This window comes from Herpailurus yagouaroundi, unplaced genomic scaffold, assembly GCF_014898765.1.
Source record: "Herpailurus yagouaroundi ecotype Mexico unplaced genomic scaffold, PumYag 161, whole genome shotgun sequence".
In the NCBI taxonomy this organism is placed as follows: domain Eukaryota; kingdom Metazoa; phylum Chordata; class Mammalia; order Carnivora; family Felidae; genus Herpailurus; species Herpailurus yagouaroundi.
This window is the reverse complement of record NW_024412402.1, coordinates 12,802,737-12,820,553: the sequence shown is the minus strand read 5'-3', so window position 1 is coordinate 12,820,553 and position 17,817 is coordinate 12,802,737. Positions and strand designations below refer to the sequence as shown.

General features: G+C 40.7%; 1 pseudogene; it reads right to left on the bottom strand.

Moving 5' to 3' along the window:
• Positions 1-982: 982 nt before the first annotated feature.
• On the bottom strand, positions 983-2,652 carry LOC121035537 (TAR DNA-binding protein 43-like; annotated as a pseudogene).
• Positions 2,653-17,817: the final 15,165 nt, after the last annotated feature.

Sequence of the window (17,817 nt, the reverse complement as noted above, 5' to 3'; positions counted from 1 at the left end):
CTTCCCAGTACTCCTGCAAAGCACACCACAAGCTCAGTCCATGTTCTCAACCCACCAGCTTCAGTTCACAGGACCACACTTACAGATCAGGAACAGAAGAGAACACACACCATACAGCATTCACAGCAGTTGACAAAAGGGGAGGGGAAATACAAGTATCGTTTCACTTAACACATCCAACTAACGGGGTTATCTAAGAACAAAACTCACTTAAAGTCTTCCAACAGATGTGGATGTCCTTTGAATGCGAAACACATTCATACGTTATCTGCTATTACTGGTCTCTGCACACTCTCACACCAAAGCCACAGGATTGAGAGTCACATCTCGCCAAGTTAAAAAATATCCATTATGCACCACCAAGTCTCTGCACGCGCTCTCTCCTTTTCTCGCTCACGCTAGCCTTTCATGCCTCGGCACCACCATCAATCCCACACAAAGTTTCAAAAGTTCAAACAGCCTTCTGGTTCCATATCACAGCCTTGCGTTCATAGCGTTGATACGACTCCACGAAATAAAGAGAAGTGGATAAAAATGGGACACCCACCATCAAAGACGCAGCCTGTGCAGCGTGATGACGAAGTCTTGAACGAGAGAGCCTGTAGACGGAAGTATTCGTATGGCAGAATATTTACAGCACTACTTTCAACGAAGTTGCTTCTTCCATAAACATTTGAAATGAGCTGAACAACAGAGATTAAATGAAGCCTTCGTATTGTACTTTTGCACATGAAGGGAGACAAATGTTAACAAAAAACAAAAATGAAAACGAAAGAACCAAACACTGTGACACCATGATCTCCAAAAGAGGAGATTTTCCTGTGGAAAAAATTCCTATGGTGGGGTTCAAATTAAAACAAGGAGAAAACAGTGTAGTTCTAATCAATGGTTTCTATTTTGAACGTGCAAAGAATTCACTTGACAAGTCCAGGGATAAAATATTCCAGGAGAAACCTTTTGATATCAATTGTAGTGCGTTGGGTTTTTTTTTACCAATCAGGCAAACAGCAGTTTACTTTCAAACACTCAATATTTCAACCCTTTATGTAACAAAACTTACAAAATTCCTTTAGCTTGTCCTCTTTTTCTAAAGAAAAATGTCAAAAATACTGCTGAACATACTCCACACTGAATAGACCAATTCTGAAAATTCTCGGTACATATGTATTTTACAACATACTTACCACGTGTTTCGAAAAATCTGAATTCCCACCAGTCTATACCAACCCCACCGTCTACATTCCCCAGCCAGAAGATTTAGAATCCGTGCTGGAGCCAAAGCCTCCATTAAAACCGCTGCCTGACCCTGCATCTGATGCGGATCCCCAACCAGTCGCCGCACCTGAACCAGAACCACTATAGGAGTTATTTCCAGAACCAAAGGCCCGATTTGGCTCCCTCTGCATGTTGCCTTGGCTTTGGTTATTACCCGATGGGCCTGACTGGTTCTGCTAACATGCCCACCATGCCCCAGCTGCTCTGCAGTGCCCCCTGGGCAGCCGCCATCATTGCCGATTAATGCTAAAAGCGCCAAAGTTCATTCCCCCACCCGTATTACCGCCTTGATTGTTTCCCACACCAGCTCCACCCCCTCTGCTGTTACCAAATCCACCCCGATTCCCAAAGCCACCTGGATTACCACCAAATCTTCCACTTCTTTCTAACTGTCTATTGCTATTGTGCTTAGGTTCAGCATTGGCTATATGGACGCTGATTCCTTTAATGATCAAGTCCTCTCCACAAAGAGACTGGGCCACCTGATCATCGGCACATGTAACAAAGGCAAACGCCCTGAACGGTTTGGGAATGAAGACGTCTGCCACTTCTCCGTACTGGCAAAAAAAACCTGCCGCCGCTCATCGGCGGTCATGTCCTCCGTACAGCGCCCAACAAACACCTCCCTGCTTCTCAAAGGCTCATCTGGGCTTTGCTTAGAATTAGGAAGTTTACGGTCACACCGTGGTGCGTCTATCATATGTCGCCGCGACATTACCTTCACCTGGGTTTCGTATTCCGTAAAAACGAACAAAACCAAACCCCTCTGAATGACCAGTTTTAAGATCTTTCTTGACCTGAACCATAAGAACCTCTCCAAAGGTACTAAAATATTCTCTTAGATCCTGTTCAGTCATTTTCCACGGGAGACCCAACACTATTAAATCCGATGTTTTCTGGACAGCTCTTTTCACTTTCACTGGTGAAGAAGCATCCGTCTCATCCATTTTTCTTTTGTTGACAAAAAGATAGTTTGTGATCGTTGACAACGTATACCAGATTTCCCCAGCCAGCTTCGGGGGCATGCAGAATTCCTTCTACCAGCCACACACCTCTCATACACTGAGACACTGGACTCCTGTAGCTCAATCCACAGGCCCCCAGAAACTGGGCTGTAATTGTGGACAGCAGCACTGTCCCATCGTCTTCTGATGGTGTTTCAATGGGCTTGTCATTCTCATCTTTGGTTCCCCGAATACATTCAGACATCTTTTCTTAGTTTTCCGTTAGGCCACTGCTAGGAAGCCTGACAGAGAACCCGAAGCAGCGACAGTTCCAGGAGCAGCCCAGCTACCACTTCGCTCCCACAAAAGGTAGTCTCTTTATCTTCTTGTTAGTAAATTAATCCTATCATGTGGTCTCCAGCCTCAAGACCTCATTTAAAGGCCCACCTAATACCATTCTTTTGGCGGTTAGGATTTCAACATATGAATTTTGGTGGGACACAGATAGGCAGTCCGTTACCCTTGTGATTTCTTCTTTTGACCTCTGTGTTATTTATAAGTGTATTTCTTAACTTCTAAACGTATGGAGATTTTTAAGGGATATTTAAATTTTTTTTTTCAACGTTTATTTATTTTTGGGACAGAGAGAGACAGAGCATGAACGGGGGAGGGGCAGAGAGAGAGGGAGACACAGAATCGGAAACAGGCTCCAGGCTCTGAGCCATCAGCCCAGAGCCTGACGCGGGGCTCGAACTCCCAGACCGCGAGATCGTGACCTGGCTGAAGTCGGACGCTTAACCGACTGAGCCACCCAGGTGCCCCTTAAGGGATATTTAAATCAATTTCTAGTCCAATGAAACTGTGGTCAGAGAACACATGCCATAGGATTTCAATCTTTTGGAAATTATCAAGCTTTGCTTTGTGGCTAAGCATGTGATAAACTTGAGAGAAATTTTTTTGAGGGCCTGAAAATATGCTATACAACAGTTGTGGAGTTCGGTGTTCTACATAAGCAATTAGATCAAGCTTGTTAATTGTGTTATTCAAACTTCTTGTATTCTTATTGACTTTTTGTTAGAAATTGATTTTTGTAACAATTGTTAAAGCAGATTCATTGCTTGTTTCATTAGTTGCCACAGAGGTATGTTAAATTTCCGACTATGACTATGGATGAATTTGTTTTTCCTTGTAGTTCTGAACATTTTTGATCTGGGTCTTTTGACAACATGTTGTAGGATAAATAACCAGTTTAAAATGGATTCTCTTGCTGGTAAGTTAAACTTCCTCACTGTGAAATATCTCACTTATTTCTAGTAATGCTTATTACCTTAAAGACTATTTTGTCTGGACTTTTCTTTGCTGTCAGGTTTTTGATTGCTGATTCCACCCCTTGCTAGTTAGAAGCCTATACAGATTTTCTATTTCTTTAATGAAGGTTTAGTCTTTGTAGGCTGTTGTTTCTATGAGTTTGTTCATTCTATCCAGGCTATCCACTGTTGCCATACCATAGTTTCTCATACTCTTATAATCCTTCTTAGTTCTGTAAAATCAGTATAAATACCCCCACTTTCATTTCTGAATTTAGTTTTTTGAGACTTCACTCATTTTTTTCTTCACCAAACTAGCTAAAGGTTTGTCAAAGTTGTCAATCTTTTCCAAGAAACAACTCTTGGTTTCACTTGATTTTCTCTATTATTTTTTGATACTCTCTTTTATTTATCTTTGCTCTAATCTTTATCATTTCCTTCCATCTAATAGATTTAGGTATAGTTTATTCTCCTTTCTCTAGTTCTCTAAGGTATAAAGTTAGGTTGGTGATTTGGAATCTTTTTAATGGAAGCATCTACAGCTATATGTTTCCTTCTTGGCACTACTTTGACTACACTTCAATTTTTTGTCTGTTGTATTTTCATTTTAATTTATCTCAACATATTTTCTGATTTACCTTGTCACTTCTTCCTTGACCCATTTGATTGTGTCAGTGTGTTGTTTAATTTCTACATATTTGTAAATTTTCCTTCTGTCATTGGTTTCATTTCATTCCATTATGATAAGGAAAGATTACTTTGTACAATTTCAGTCTTTTAAAATTTATTAAAAATTGTTTTATGGCCTAACAATTGATCTAACCTGGAGAATGTTCCATGTGTGCTTGAGAAAATTGTGTATTCTGATATTGTTGGGTGGAATATTCTTTATATGCCTATTAGGTCCACAGTGTTAAGTCCTCTGTTTCTCCAATAGAATATTTATGACCCCCTCAAATTCATATATTGAAGTCCTAATACCAATGTGATGGTATTAGGAGGTGGGGCCTTAGGGATGTGATTAGGTTATGAGGTTGGAGTCCTCAAAAATGGGATTAGTATCCTTATAAAAGAAACACCAGAGGGGCGCCTGGGTGGCTCAGTCGGTTAAGCGACCGACTTTGGCTCAGGTCACGATCTCGCGGTCCGTGAGTTCGAGCCCCGCGTCGGGCTCTGGGCTGATGGCTCGGAGCCTGGAGCCTGTTTCCGATTCTGTGTCTCCCTCTCTCTCTGCCCCTCCCCCGTTCATGCTCTGTCTCTCACTGTCTCAAAAATAAATAAAAACGTTAAAAAAAATAAAAATAAAAATAAAAATAAAAATAAAAAGAAACCCAGAGAGCTCCCTTTCTCTTTCTACCTTGGATGTTGTGAGAAGATGGCCATTTATCAATCAAGAAGCATGCTCCCCAGACACTAAATCTGTCAGTACCTTGATCTTGAACTTTCAGCCTTTAGAACTGTGAGAAATAAATTTCTATTGTTTATAAGCCATCCAGTCTATGGTACTCTGTTATACCAGCCCAAATGGATGGAGACAGTTTCCTTACTGCTTTTCTGTTTGTTCAGTCTTGACACTAGGGTATTAAGGTCTCCTAGTATTCTTTTTTTTTTTTTTTTTTAAATTTTGGGACAGAGAGAGACAGAGCATGAATGGGGGAGGGGCAGAGAGAGAGGGAGACACAGAATCGGAAACAGGCTCCAGGCTCTGAGCCATCAGCCCAGAGCCTGACGCGGGGCTCGAACTCACAGACCGCAAGATCGTGACCCAGCTGAAGTCGGACGCTTAACCGACTACGCCACCCAGGCGCCCCTCTCCTAGTATTCTTGTAGAGCTATCTGTTTCTCCCTTCAATGCTGTCAATATTTGATTCATGTGTTTTGGAACTCTGTTGTCTTGTGCTTATTTATAATTGTTATATCTTCTTGGTGAATTGACCCTTTTCTCAATATATAATGCCCTTGTCCCTCATAACAGTTTTTTACTTAGAGTCTACTTTGTCTGATATTAGTCTAGCCACCCCTGCTCTCTTTTTGACTATCTGCTCAGAATACCTTTTTCCATCATTTCACTTTCAACCTAAGTGTGTCTTTAGATATAAAGGGAGTCTCTTTAGAGACTGTCCTTGAATTCTGCTTTGTTTTTTTTATCCATTCTTCCGAACTATGTCCTCTTCTTGGGGAGTTTAGTCCACTTATATTTAAAGCACTTACTGACAAGAAAGGACTTAAATTCGCCATGATATTATTTGTTTTCTATATGCCTTTAGAATTTTTGTCTGTCACTTCCTCCATTACTGCTTTCTTTTGTGTTTAGTTGATTTTTTTTTTTGTAGCAACATGTTTTGATTCCCTTATCATGTCCTTTTGTGTATATTCTATAGATATTTGCTTTGTGGTTACTGTGGGCTTACATATAACATCTTAAAGTTATAACGATCTATTTTAAACCGATACTCAACTTTAATTGCATACAAAGGCTGTATTCTTTTATAGCTCTTCCTCCCCATTTGATGTTATCAGTGTCACAAATGACATCTCTATATACTGTGTATTAATTAACATAGATTTATAATTATTTTATGCATTTGTCTTTCAAATCTTGTACAAAATGAAAATTGAAGTTACAAACTAAGATAACAATAATACTAACTTTTATATCTGCCCATGAATTTATATATTCATACAGCTTCAAGTTGCAGTATTTCATTTCATACTGAAGAACTCCCCTTAGCATTTCTTTTAGGCCAGATCTGGTAGTAATGAACTCTCTCAGCTTTTGTTTATCTGGGAATGTGTTACTTACTCCCTCATTTTCTTAAATTGTTTATTTTAGAGAGAGTGAGCACAAGGGGGGGCGGGGGGAAGAGAGAGAGGGAGACAGAGGATCCGAAGCAGGCTTTGTGCTGACAGCAGCTAGCCTGACATGGGGCTTGAACTCTTGAACCATGAGCTGGATCATGACCTGAACCTAAGTCAGACACTCAACCACCCTACTTCCTCCCTCATTTTTGAAGGACGGTTTTGCAGATATAGAATTCTTGGCTGACATGGTTTTTTTTTTTGTTTGTTTTGTTTTTTAATTTTTTTTTTCAACATTTTTTATTTATTTTTGGGACAGAGAGAGACAGAGCATGAACGGGGGAGGGACAGAGAGAGAGGGAGACACAGAATGGGAAACAGGCTCCAGGCTCCGAGCCATCAGCCCAGAGTCTGACGCGGGGCTCGAACTCACAGACCGCGAGATCGTGACCTGGCTGAAGTCGGACGCTTAACCGACTGCGCCACCCAGGCGACCCTGGTTTTTTTTTTCCTTTCAGCACATACCCTTAATATATTCCTACCACCTTCTGGCCTTCAAGGTTTCTGAAGAAAAATTGGTTGATAATCTTACTGAGGATTCCTTATATGTGATGTGTTGCTTCTCTCTGCTTTCAAGATTCTCTCTTTGTCTTTGACCTCAAAAGTTTGATTATAATGTGTTTCAGGGTGGCATATTTGTGTTTCTCTTACTTGGAGTTTGTTGAGATTGTTAGATTTGTAAGTTCATATCTTTTATCATATTAGGGGAGTTTTGTCCCAAGGTTTTTCTTCAAAAAATCTTTCTTCTCCTTCCTTTCTTCTTTTTCTGGGACTCTCATCATGCATACGTTGGTATACTGATGTTGCCTCACAAGTCCCTTAAGCCCTGTTCATTTTTCTTCGTTCTTTTTTTCTTTCTGCTCATCATAAGAATCTCAGTTGTTCTAAATTCAAGTTTTCTGTTTTCTTCTATTGATTCATATCTGCTGTTGAACCCCTGTAGTGAATTTTTTTTTTTAATATCAGCTATTGTACTATTCAGCTCTAGAATTTCTGTTTGGTCCTTTTTATATTTTCTATCTCTTTGTTGATATTCTCATTTTGTTCATATATTGTCTTCCTGATTTCCTTTAGTTCTTTGTCCATTTTTTTTCCCCTGGGCCTTTGAGCATATTTAAAACAGATGTTTTAAAGTCTTTGTTTGGGAAGCCTGATGTCTGGGCTTCCATGGGGATGGTTTCTGTCAATTTTTTTTATTCCTTTGAATGAGTCCTATTTCTCTGTTTCTTTGTGTGTCTCGTGAATTTTTGTTGTTGAAAATTGGATATTTGATTATTATAATCTGGTAACTCTGGAAATGGTGTTTCAGATTCCCTTTCCCAGGATTCACTGTTTACTTCCCCAGGATTCACATTCTATTTTGTTGTTTTGTAATTGTTGAAAGCTATAATAGCTTATTTGTTTTGAGACTTTTACAGACTATTTTTGGAAGGATGAGTTCATTTAAGTCTCTGTTTTTAAAATTCATGTTCAGCTAATGTTTTGATGGAGGTTCCCTTGAAAGCCAGGAACCAACAAATAAACAACACACACATATACACACACAAATACACACACAGAGAGAGAAAGAAGAAGAGAAGAGACAGAGACAGAGATAGAGAGATCGACAGGGAGACAACAGCCATGTTTCCCAGTCTTTGAAGACTGGATCTGTGCTGAGGCAGTTTTTACAGATTAGCTATACTTTCTCTGAGCCGAGGGATCAGCCTATGGTGAAAATTTAAAGTCTTGTCAAGATTTTTCTGAGAACAGATTTTTCTGGGCATGCAGGTAACTTCTAAATTCCTCCGTATATATGGTTGCTTTTGAATGTCCTCATTTTCCAGGGTCTCACCTCAGTTTGTTCTCAGGGCTTTTGATGCTCTATTATATGTCTCCACCTAGAATCTCTTGCCCAGGCTGGGGGTAGGGGGGTGGGGTGGGGAGGGGTGTCTGTCGGCTTAAAGTCCCTTTATAACCTTTACTAGCAGGGCTCACCGGTTTCTCCAGCCACAGTCCAAAGTATATAAGACAGAAAGGAGTGTGTCAGTCATATCAGAACTGAATACATAATAATTTTCAGGTAAGGTTTGTTCTGCTCCCTTTGGTTCAAGATGGTGAACTAGGTTTCTGAGTGCTGAAAACCCAGACTGTCATCACTGCATCAGGGAGGTGGTGGGACAAGGATACCACAAAAGTACCACAGTGCTTTCCTATAGTTTTGAAGATTTTTTTTCTTGATTAGGCACGCTTGGTTTAATTGTTTTCAAAGCTCCTACAAAGTTTATTCAAATAGCTTTTTTTTTTTTTTTTATGGTTTGTGGAGAAACAAAATCACGGAGCTTCCAAGTCTTCTGTTTTTCTGACATAACTCCAATTTTATTGTTTTTTATTCCTCCTGTGATCTACAGCCTTCTTTCTGGAATCATTTTGTGTGTGTGTGTGTGTGTGTGTGTGTGTGTGTGTGTGACAAATGCCTTTTAGTATTTCTTACTGCAATGGACCAGAGGTTATTAATTCTCTCACCTTTGTCCTTTTTTTTACATGTTTTATTTTTATTTTTGAGAGAGAGACAGACAGAGACTGAGACAGAGTGTGAGTGGGGGAGGAACAGAGAGACAGGGAGACACAGAATCCAAAGCAGGCTCCAGGCTCTGAGCTGTCAGCACAGAACCCGACGCGAGGCTTGAACTCACACACTGCGAGATCATGACCTGAACCGAAGTCAGATGCTTAAACCAACTGATCCATTCAGGTGCCCCTCTCACTTTTGTCTTAAGTAAAGGTCTTTATTTAACATTTGTATTCCAAAAAGATAGTTTGTTAGTTTCGACTTGAGGATTGGCAGATATTTTCAACCAGCATTGGAAAATATCATTCCATTTTCTTGTAGCTTCCATTGTTTCTTTTGAAAGGTCGTCTATTTTGGAAAAACTTTACCAACTGTTTTTTCAGATATTTCATCTGACACGTTTGTTCTTTCCATCTGAGACTCTGGTTACATGTATGTTGTACTTTCTTGATCTATCTTCTATGTCTTTTATGCTCACTTAGGAATTTTCTGTTTATTTATCTCTCTACACTCTAATACGGATATTTTCTTCTAACCTATCTTCTAGTTCATTAATCTCTCTTCAGTTTTCTGCAATCAGATATATAATCTGTCTATTGAGTTCTTAATTTTTTAGTTTTATAGTTGATAAGTTCTCTGCACAAATTCTCAATCTTTTATCTATTTTGAATATATCATAGCTATTTTAAAGTCTGTGTCTCACAGCTTATTATTTGAAGCCCTTGTGGGTGTGATTCAACTGCACATTGGTTTCTTTCATGTTTTTTTTGTCTCCTCATATGCCTGATTAATTTGAATTACAGGATATATATGTAGGTTAAACATTGTAGCAATAATTTAGGGCCTCAGAAAATGACCGTATTTCTCCAGAAAGAATTTAGACTAGCTTTGGGCAGGAAACCAGGGTCCCAGTAATCTCTGAACACTCTAATCGAATTTCAGACATTACTTGAATTTAGGCCTCAAAATATCGTAAGTCAGTCTACTTCCAGTTCATAAGAAGTAGTCCTTTGGAGACCTAATCAAAACATGGTGGATTATCAAGACCTTCCTTATCAGGTCTTGGAAGAATTGTTGTCTTCGGTTTTGTATTCCTGGTCTTGTGACCCTGTCAAAAACACTGCTCAGCTTAGAAGCCTCTCAGTTGTCTCTTCCTGAATCAGCAGACACTACCAGGAGAAAACAGCCTCTGTGCCTCTCTGGTTTTTGTCTTCCCTTGAATCTTGACCTCTTTCCTTGCCTCTTTCCTAGCTATCTGATGCCTCCAAACAAACAAACAAAAATTTGTGTCCAGTTTTTCTAGTTGTCTTCAAAAGGAGACTTACTTCCAAAGGGAGACTAGTTTCTAGTTCATGCTAGAAATGGAAGTTGCCAATTCATTTCTACCACAACATTTTTTTTTTTTTTTTTTTTGCAATTGTTGCTAATCTCTGACCTTATTCAAGAAGTATAGTGAGAATGGATATGGGAACTGGAGAGAATTTTAGTGCGCATTTAAGGCTTAATAATAATAGCAGTTAAACATGCATTGAGCTCTTGCTAGAACCAGATATTATTCTTAGTTTTTCATGCACTTATGCCTTTAGCTTCTAGAGAGAAATTTTATGCAAAGCCAAGGTATTTTCTCCAGTAAAGAGTAATCATTGAAGTGGGAATCTCTCTAAAAATGGCACAGTTCTTGATCTATAGTTTGTTGATCGCATTCAGTGACTAGCTCAAGACTTGGTCATGGTAGTTAGGCCACAAAATTTGTGGAATAAATGAATTAATAAAGAACTTTGGAATGTAATTGAACTATTGAACTATTATTGAGTTACACTTTAAAGAAGCATTTGTAGGCACAATTGAAGATGCATAGAAGCATCTAATCAGGGGTGTTCTTAGGCATGGTTTAAATGCCGGCTCACAATAATGCAGCTGTTTATTCTCTATTCTCTGTAACCATTTAGCTCAGCAAAGTTGTGTTACAGTAAGCATTGCTTCTAAGCCAGGAACTTGTCACACATAAACCTGGCTTGCAATTAAGATTAAATATTGCTCATAAGTATCCATCTGTCTTGGAAGGGTTAGCTGTTCACCTACCTCAGGAGGTTCCAGGGAGCAATGTGAATATGTCATTTTAAAAACTGTCCCAATTTTGAAATAACACTGTGTGCAATTAAAAATATTATACATGGGGCGCCTGGGTGGCGCAGTCGGTTAAGCGTCCGACTTCAGCCAGGTCACGATCTCACGCTCCGTGAGTTCCAGCCCCGCGTCAGGCTCTGGGCTGATGGCTCAGAGCCTGGAGCCTGTTTCCGATTCTGTGTCTCCCTCTCTCTCTGCCCCTTCCCCGTTCATGCTCTGTCTCTCTCTGTCCCAAAAATAAATAAACGTTGGAAAAAAAATATTATACATAATTTTAGTCCAAAAGGTTCAGCCAACTGCTGAGGTATTGGGGAGATAATCCTCTCCAGCATAAAATTCTCCTGTTATATGTTATTTCATTATTTTTTTTTTGTTAGAATTGTATAGCTATTTTTCTGTAAAAATCTTCAAGGTACTCCCATAGGACTCTTTTAAATGTGTCTCTTCTCATGTAAAGTTGTAAATGAGGGAAGTATGGCAGACTACAGAAAGGGGAAAGGAGAAAAAAAGAAAATGAGAAAAAGAAAGGTTCAGGAGGGACTTTGGAAGAACAGTGTGCACTCTTCCATACATTATACACAAAAAAAGTTATATAGCAATAGACATCACCTTGGTGGGAGCAGACTAGCTTTTCATAAAATTAAAGATCTCTATTTAATGACCTCATTTACTGACTCTGTGGTAATTTTAAAGCATGTCACAAATTCTTGGACACTCCTTCCACTGAGTGGTGCAGTCTGTGTCTTCTCTCCTTGAACCTGGGTGGGCCTTTGGACAGCCTCCATCAGTGGAGCAAAATGCCATGTACTACTGCTCTCGTTCTCTTGGGGCAATGGTGCTTAGAACTCAGCCACCATGTTGTGAGGAAGCCAATGTAGCCACATGGAGAGGTCATGGAAGGTGTTGCAACAACCCCAGCCAACAACCTTGGTTAAGCTCTCAGCCGACAGCTAACATCAACAACCAGACATGTGAGTAAGTGAGCCTTCATATATTTCCAGCCCTCAGCATTGAGTAGTCCTAGCAGAGGCCCCAGACGTTATGGAGCAGACACAAGCCATCCCACTGTGTTCTCTCTGGATTCCGGACCTGCCAAATCTGTGACTATAATAAAATGATTGTTTTATGCCACTAAGTTTGGGGAAGTGGGCTGTACAGCAATAGATAAGTAGAACTCACTCATAGTTGAGGACTAGAAACCGGGCACCGCCTACTTTTCCTGGCTCATCTTCCATTGTTCTTCCTATCCTCACCTGTACCATAGTCCTTTATTCTCTCCTCACTCTGCCCCTGCCTGGTCTGCTCTTCTTTACAAGGCCATCTCACGCACTTTCACCTTCCCCAGGGTTTTGCTAATGCTGTTTCCCCTTCCTGGGCTTCAGCACTACTAAGACCTGGTTCAAGTCCCATTTGGGCTCCTCAATAGCAGAGTAATCAATCCCTCTAAACTTTATCAGAAAAATAGGAATCAAAATAGAACCTATTTATAGATTAAATGGCTAAAGTATATAAAGTGCTTAGTTCCTGATACATAGTAAACACTCAGTAAGTGTTAGCTCTTATTATACGTTCTTCCTATTCTTGTTAAGTGAGTTTTCTATTGAACAGTTAAGGCTTAAATGAAACTTTTGTCTTTTAAGTCTGAGCTCGTATGTCAATTCCTCTGTAAAGACATCCCCATTTACCAGAAAAAAACTAAATTGCTCCTTCCATTATGCTTCCCAGTACTCTTCACATTCTTCTATTTTGACTTTGACAAGTAACTTATTGTATATGTGACCCCCCACCTTAGACTCCACATTCCTCAAGGCAAATGTTTAAGGCAAAGACCTCACAAAAATAAAGAATATCCTTGTCTCTTGTGTAAGTATATGTGTGTATGTGTGTGTGTATTTGATATATATGTACATCAAATACCATAATGAGGAAAGGAAAGTGAAGAATAAATACATGACTATAGGACAAGACTCAAGAATTTCTAGAATTTGGGTCCCTGCCAGGGAACTCTCTCCACTCACAAGACTTAAATTTTCCCATTTTTTTTGAGGATATATAAATGAATTGTGAAAGCCATGTAAGGGGAAATGTACATTCTTCATTAGTTCATAATTGTCCACTGTGTACCAGCCACAGTAGTGGGTGCTATACTGCTTAGACTCCATGGTCCATCAAAATACATACCCCCTTGCAAATACCCACAACTGCAGTGCCCAAGGATGAACCTAACTGTGCCAGGACTAGAGGAGTTGAGTGCTGCTAGAGAATATCACGCAACTGAGCTGACCGGATGCACTTTAATTTCATCTCTAACTGCAAGTGGGCATTCACTACCGCTCACCTATCTTACTTTTTCTAGCTTCCCACTCCTTAAAATGACTTTCTCTTTCCTCAGACCTCCTATATCCCTGGCCTTCCTTCCTGCTAAGCAGATGACCTCACTTCAGATTTCATTAGTAAATATAAATAACAGCAGTGGGGATTTACTTGTCTTTCTACACCTCTCCCCAAAGACCAGCACTTGCCCCTGTTGCCTCCTCTGTTAACATGCAAGGTGTATCCTTCCACCTATCAAAGGCCAGTTCCTCCCACTGTGTTCTGGATCCACCTAGAGTCTTCTACCTTCTGGTTTCCCCTTTCTTTTCATGCTTCCCCAATCTCTTTGTCCATTGGATCATTCCCATGACAACATAACCATGCTCCAGTATTTCCCATCTTCTTGACTTCACATTCTATACCCTTTCTTCTACTGCCTTATTTTTTGGCTCCCTTCTCAGGAAAGTGTCTTCAAATTAGTTGCTATATTTGTTGTCTCTGCTGCTTCTCTCACCACTCCCTCCTGGGTTGACTCCAATCTGGATTCTCTTTGCATGCTCTTCACTGACCGTTCTTGTGAGGTTGACCAATGGATGCTTCTGTTTTCATTTAAAATTCACAATAGCATTTGGTTCCCTCAAGATCTTTCTTCTTTTTGGCTTCTGGGACATTACTTGTTCCTGGTTTTCCTCTGTCACGCTGACTGCTCCTCTTCAGTGTCCGTGGCTAACCTAACTTCCCTGCCCTACCTCCAAGTATTAGAGTTTCCTAAGGTTCCATAGACCTCTTCTTTACTTGTCCTTTCTCATTTCTCCCTAGGTCATGTCATCTATTGTCCTGGGTTCTTTAAACCCATAGTAAATGAATTCTAAATCACCGGCCCAGACATCTCTGAGTCCCCAGACTTGCATCTCCCAACTGCCTTTCTAATATTTCCATGTAGATAGTCCTCAGACATCTCAAGTTTAACATGCGCCAAAGGAATCTCAGCCCCCTCCCTGCTTCCCCTCCCAATCTCATCTTCCCCATCTTAGTAAACAGCACCACTTTCCACACCAGCTGCCAAAGCCAATAACATGAAATTCATTCTTGACTCTACCAAATGCCGTCTCCTTCCAAAATATACTTCTGTCTATCTCCACAGATGCCTGACTCAGATAGGCACTCTATAAATATTTGTTTAATGAACAAATGAAGAGGAAAGAGGTTTATGTTTGCCCACCAGAGAAACATGGAACAGGTTCCTGGGAGTCTTATGGGATGAGAAGTCAGTGTTCCTATTGTCAACAGGATAAGAACACACTGGAGTTAAAGCACACTGGAAAGAAGTGGGAAAAATATTTCTCCAGCTTCTGGGAGAGAAAGGAAACTTGCCTGGGTAAGAGTCCAGGTGGCTAGACCATTTTGAGTCCCTATGCTGTGGTGTGCAGGAAGGAACACTCACACAGAATAGGCAAGAAACTCTTGGAGGGCACTCCTTGAGAATTTTTCCCAACTTTCCTCATGGAAGACTTTGTAAACTCAGAGAGCAAAGCAACCCTTTGGGGGTACTACTGAAAGGGCTATAGCATCTTAAGAAGGGCTATAGCAACTTAAGAAGGGCTATAGCATCAGAGGTGCTCTGAAGTAGGTAGCATGGAAGTCAACAGCAGAGTCAGTGGCAGTAACAAAGCAGCAGGGGAGATTTAGAAGCTACTGAGCATTCCTGCCAGGGAAAGGAGGTGAAGGTGACCATAGTCTCAAGTTGCAATAGGCACTCTTACACACACACACACACACACACACACACACACACACACACAGCTTTTGTCAAAAATGGGAAAAGCAGCATCTTCTATCACCCTTTTGGGGAGTCATTACACGTATTTGTATTATAAATACTCCAAGATGTCCTACAGTAGAGAAAATGGTGAAACTTTATTTCATGCAGCATGTTCCAAACATGTTTGGTCTCAGAGCCCTTTGTCATGGAATACCTAATGTCACTGCCCCCTACTGTTCCACGAACAGAGGATTGATGGCAGGGAGGACATGTTTCCTTAGCTGTGGACTTAGACTCAGGGAGGCCCAGAGAGTTATCTACAAGGGGTCTGCAAATCCCTGTGTGCACCAAACCCTGAATCAATAACAGTACCTAAACACACATGGCTACTGAAAAAAAATTAAGTCAATATCTGTAATTTTAAAAATACTAATTCCTAATCACTCAATGCTAAACCTATAACTGTGATCCTATATGTGGGAGTATGAAGAAGAATTTCTCATTAAAAAGGGATCTTTAGGGGTGCCTGGGTGGCTCAGTTGGTTAAGCGTCCGACTTTGGCTCAGGTCATGATCTCACGGTTTGTGAGTTTGAGCCCTGTGTCAGGCTCTGTGCGGATGGCTCAGAGCCTGGAGCCTGCTTCCGATTCTGTGTCTCCCTTTCTCTCTGCCCCTCCCCAGCTTGCCCTCTGTCTGTCTCTCTCTCTCTCTCTCTTTCTCTCTCTCTCTCAAAAATAAACATTAAAAAAAATTTTTAAGGGATCATTATAAGTAAAAATTTGTGGGTCAACCATCCTTAAAATGACTTTGATCCTATAAATAATAATGGCTAACATATTTTGGTGCTTAATATGCTCAGGGACTATACTAAGTACTTTCTCGAGATCGTCTCATTTAATCCTTACCGCAATCCTATGAAGCAGGTACTGTTATTACCATCCTCATGGAGAAAAGTGAGGTTTAGTGACATTAAGTGCCACAATCTGTTGAAGGCCACACAATATAAAGTGGTGGAGTTGGGATTTGATCCCAGGAGCCTGACTCCAGAGCCTATAGCTTAACTGTTGGGCTATGTGGCCCTCATCAGGGCAACCTGTCCTGAAGGGAATGGAGCACAAGCCATGTGTCTGAGCTTTTTCAGGTAAGAATGGAGGCTTTTGTGTCCTGTTTCACGGCAGCCATTCTGTTCCTACATGTTCCTGAGGAACGTCTCTGTTCCCCTCTCCTCCACAAGACCACACTCTCCCCTTTTCTCCATTAATTTCAATATTTAAAAAGAGAATGTGGTCCAGCATTTTGAGGAAAACGAAGATGTGAAAGAAGGGACCTTTCCTCACACGATTCCCCCGTGAAATCCCATCCATCTCCCCAGTAGTTCACCAGGATTTGGCTCAAAAAGAATTGGGGAAGAAAGGAAGGACAGAGTTATGACGCAAGATAGTCTGGCAGGAGGGAAGTGTCACTGTAGCTCTCCTAAAAGAGGGGATTATGCATGGTTCAGAACTGAGGCCTATCACTGCACCCTTGGTCATCATGCTGAATTATGTGCCCTCTTCTCAGTCAGGGACAAGGCATCTGATTTGAATGAGTTAATATATACCTTTGAACCTACGGCAAATGTTAATCTATATAATTTTTTTAAGCAGAAACACCAGAGAGCCAAAGTCCGAAAGTGTAATGACGGTCCTTCATGCATAACAATGACAATGATTGCGGAAGTGCTTGAGTCCTTGACTCTCTGCCCCATAAATTATCTGCTGCGTGCTGCTTCTTAATATCTCATGTTGGCACTGCTCTGCCCGCTCTTTCAGCATATGGAAGAGACTGTTGCTCGCACATAAACAATGGCAACCCATCCCAGAGAGCATCCCACCAGGAAAATGGAACATAAAATTGCTTTCCTGAACTGTTTTTCTTTTAGCAAGTTATTTTCCAGAGTTTTCCCTGCATGTCTCAAGCACACTTCAATACCTCACCCCCTGAGGTGCAATACTATATTATAAATGATATACCGGGAAAACACTTATTTAGGGTCTAGTTGGGAGTTAACAATTTAACTGCCTTTTTAAGAGCTGCATTTTGACATGCGTGTAGGGAGGGTCTATGGGAGAAGCAAAACTTGAGACTAGTCTGCTTTATGCTAATCTAGCCTTAGACCACCCAGAGGGACAATCCTACATAATTTCTCTTATAGATTAGTAGGGAACACTATATTGTATACATGTATATATCTAGGTGTATTCTCCCAGCTAAAAGCAGGGTGAAAGAAGAAGAAAAAAACAAAGGCAGGAACAAAGATGACTCCAAGTTGAGGCTTAAAACAAGTGCACAGTGACAACAGCTTGCAGACCTCACGCTGAGCTTTCCAGATATGGGTTCAGAAAAGGGAAGGAACCTCGTCCGTTTATAGTATCCACAGGATAAAACCAATTGCTCAAGGGATTTTTAGCTATTTTTGGCACCAAAATCAGGTAGGGGGGTTTTCCTAGAGGCCTGGTAAAATGGGATACCATATGATGTGTGAACATCATACCCAAACGTTCTTTTACCGTGGAGTCAGTGAGGTTCATTGGGCTGTTTCTCCAGCCCAGCCAGCTGGGCTCCAGCTCAGCCAGAAGCATCCTCACCAAAGGGTAATTCCGTGAGAATAATTCTACAGAGGCCCGGTCTAGTCCATATA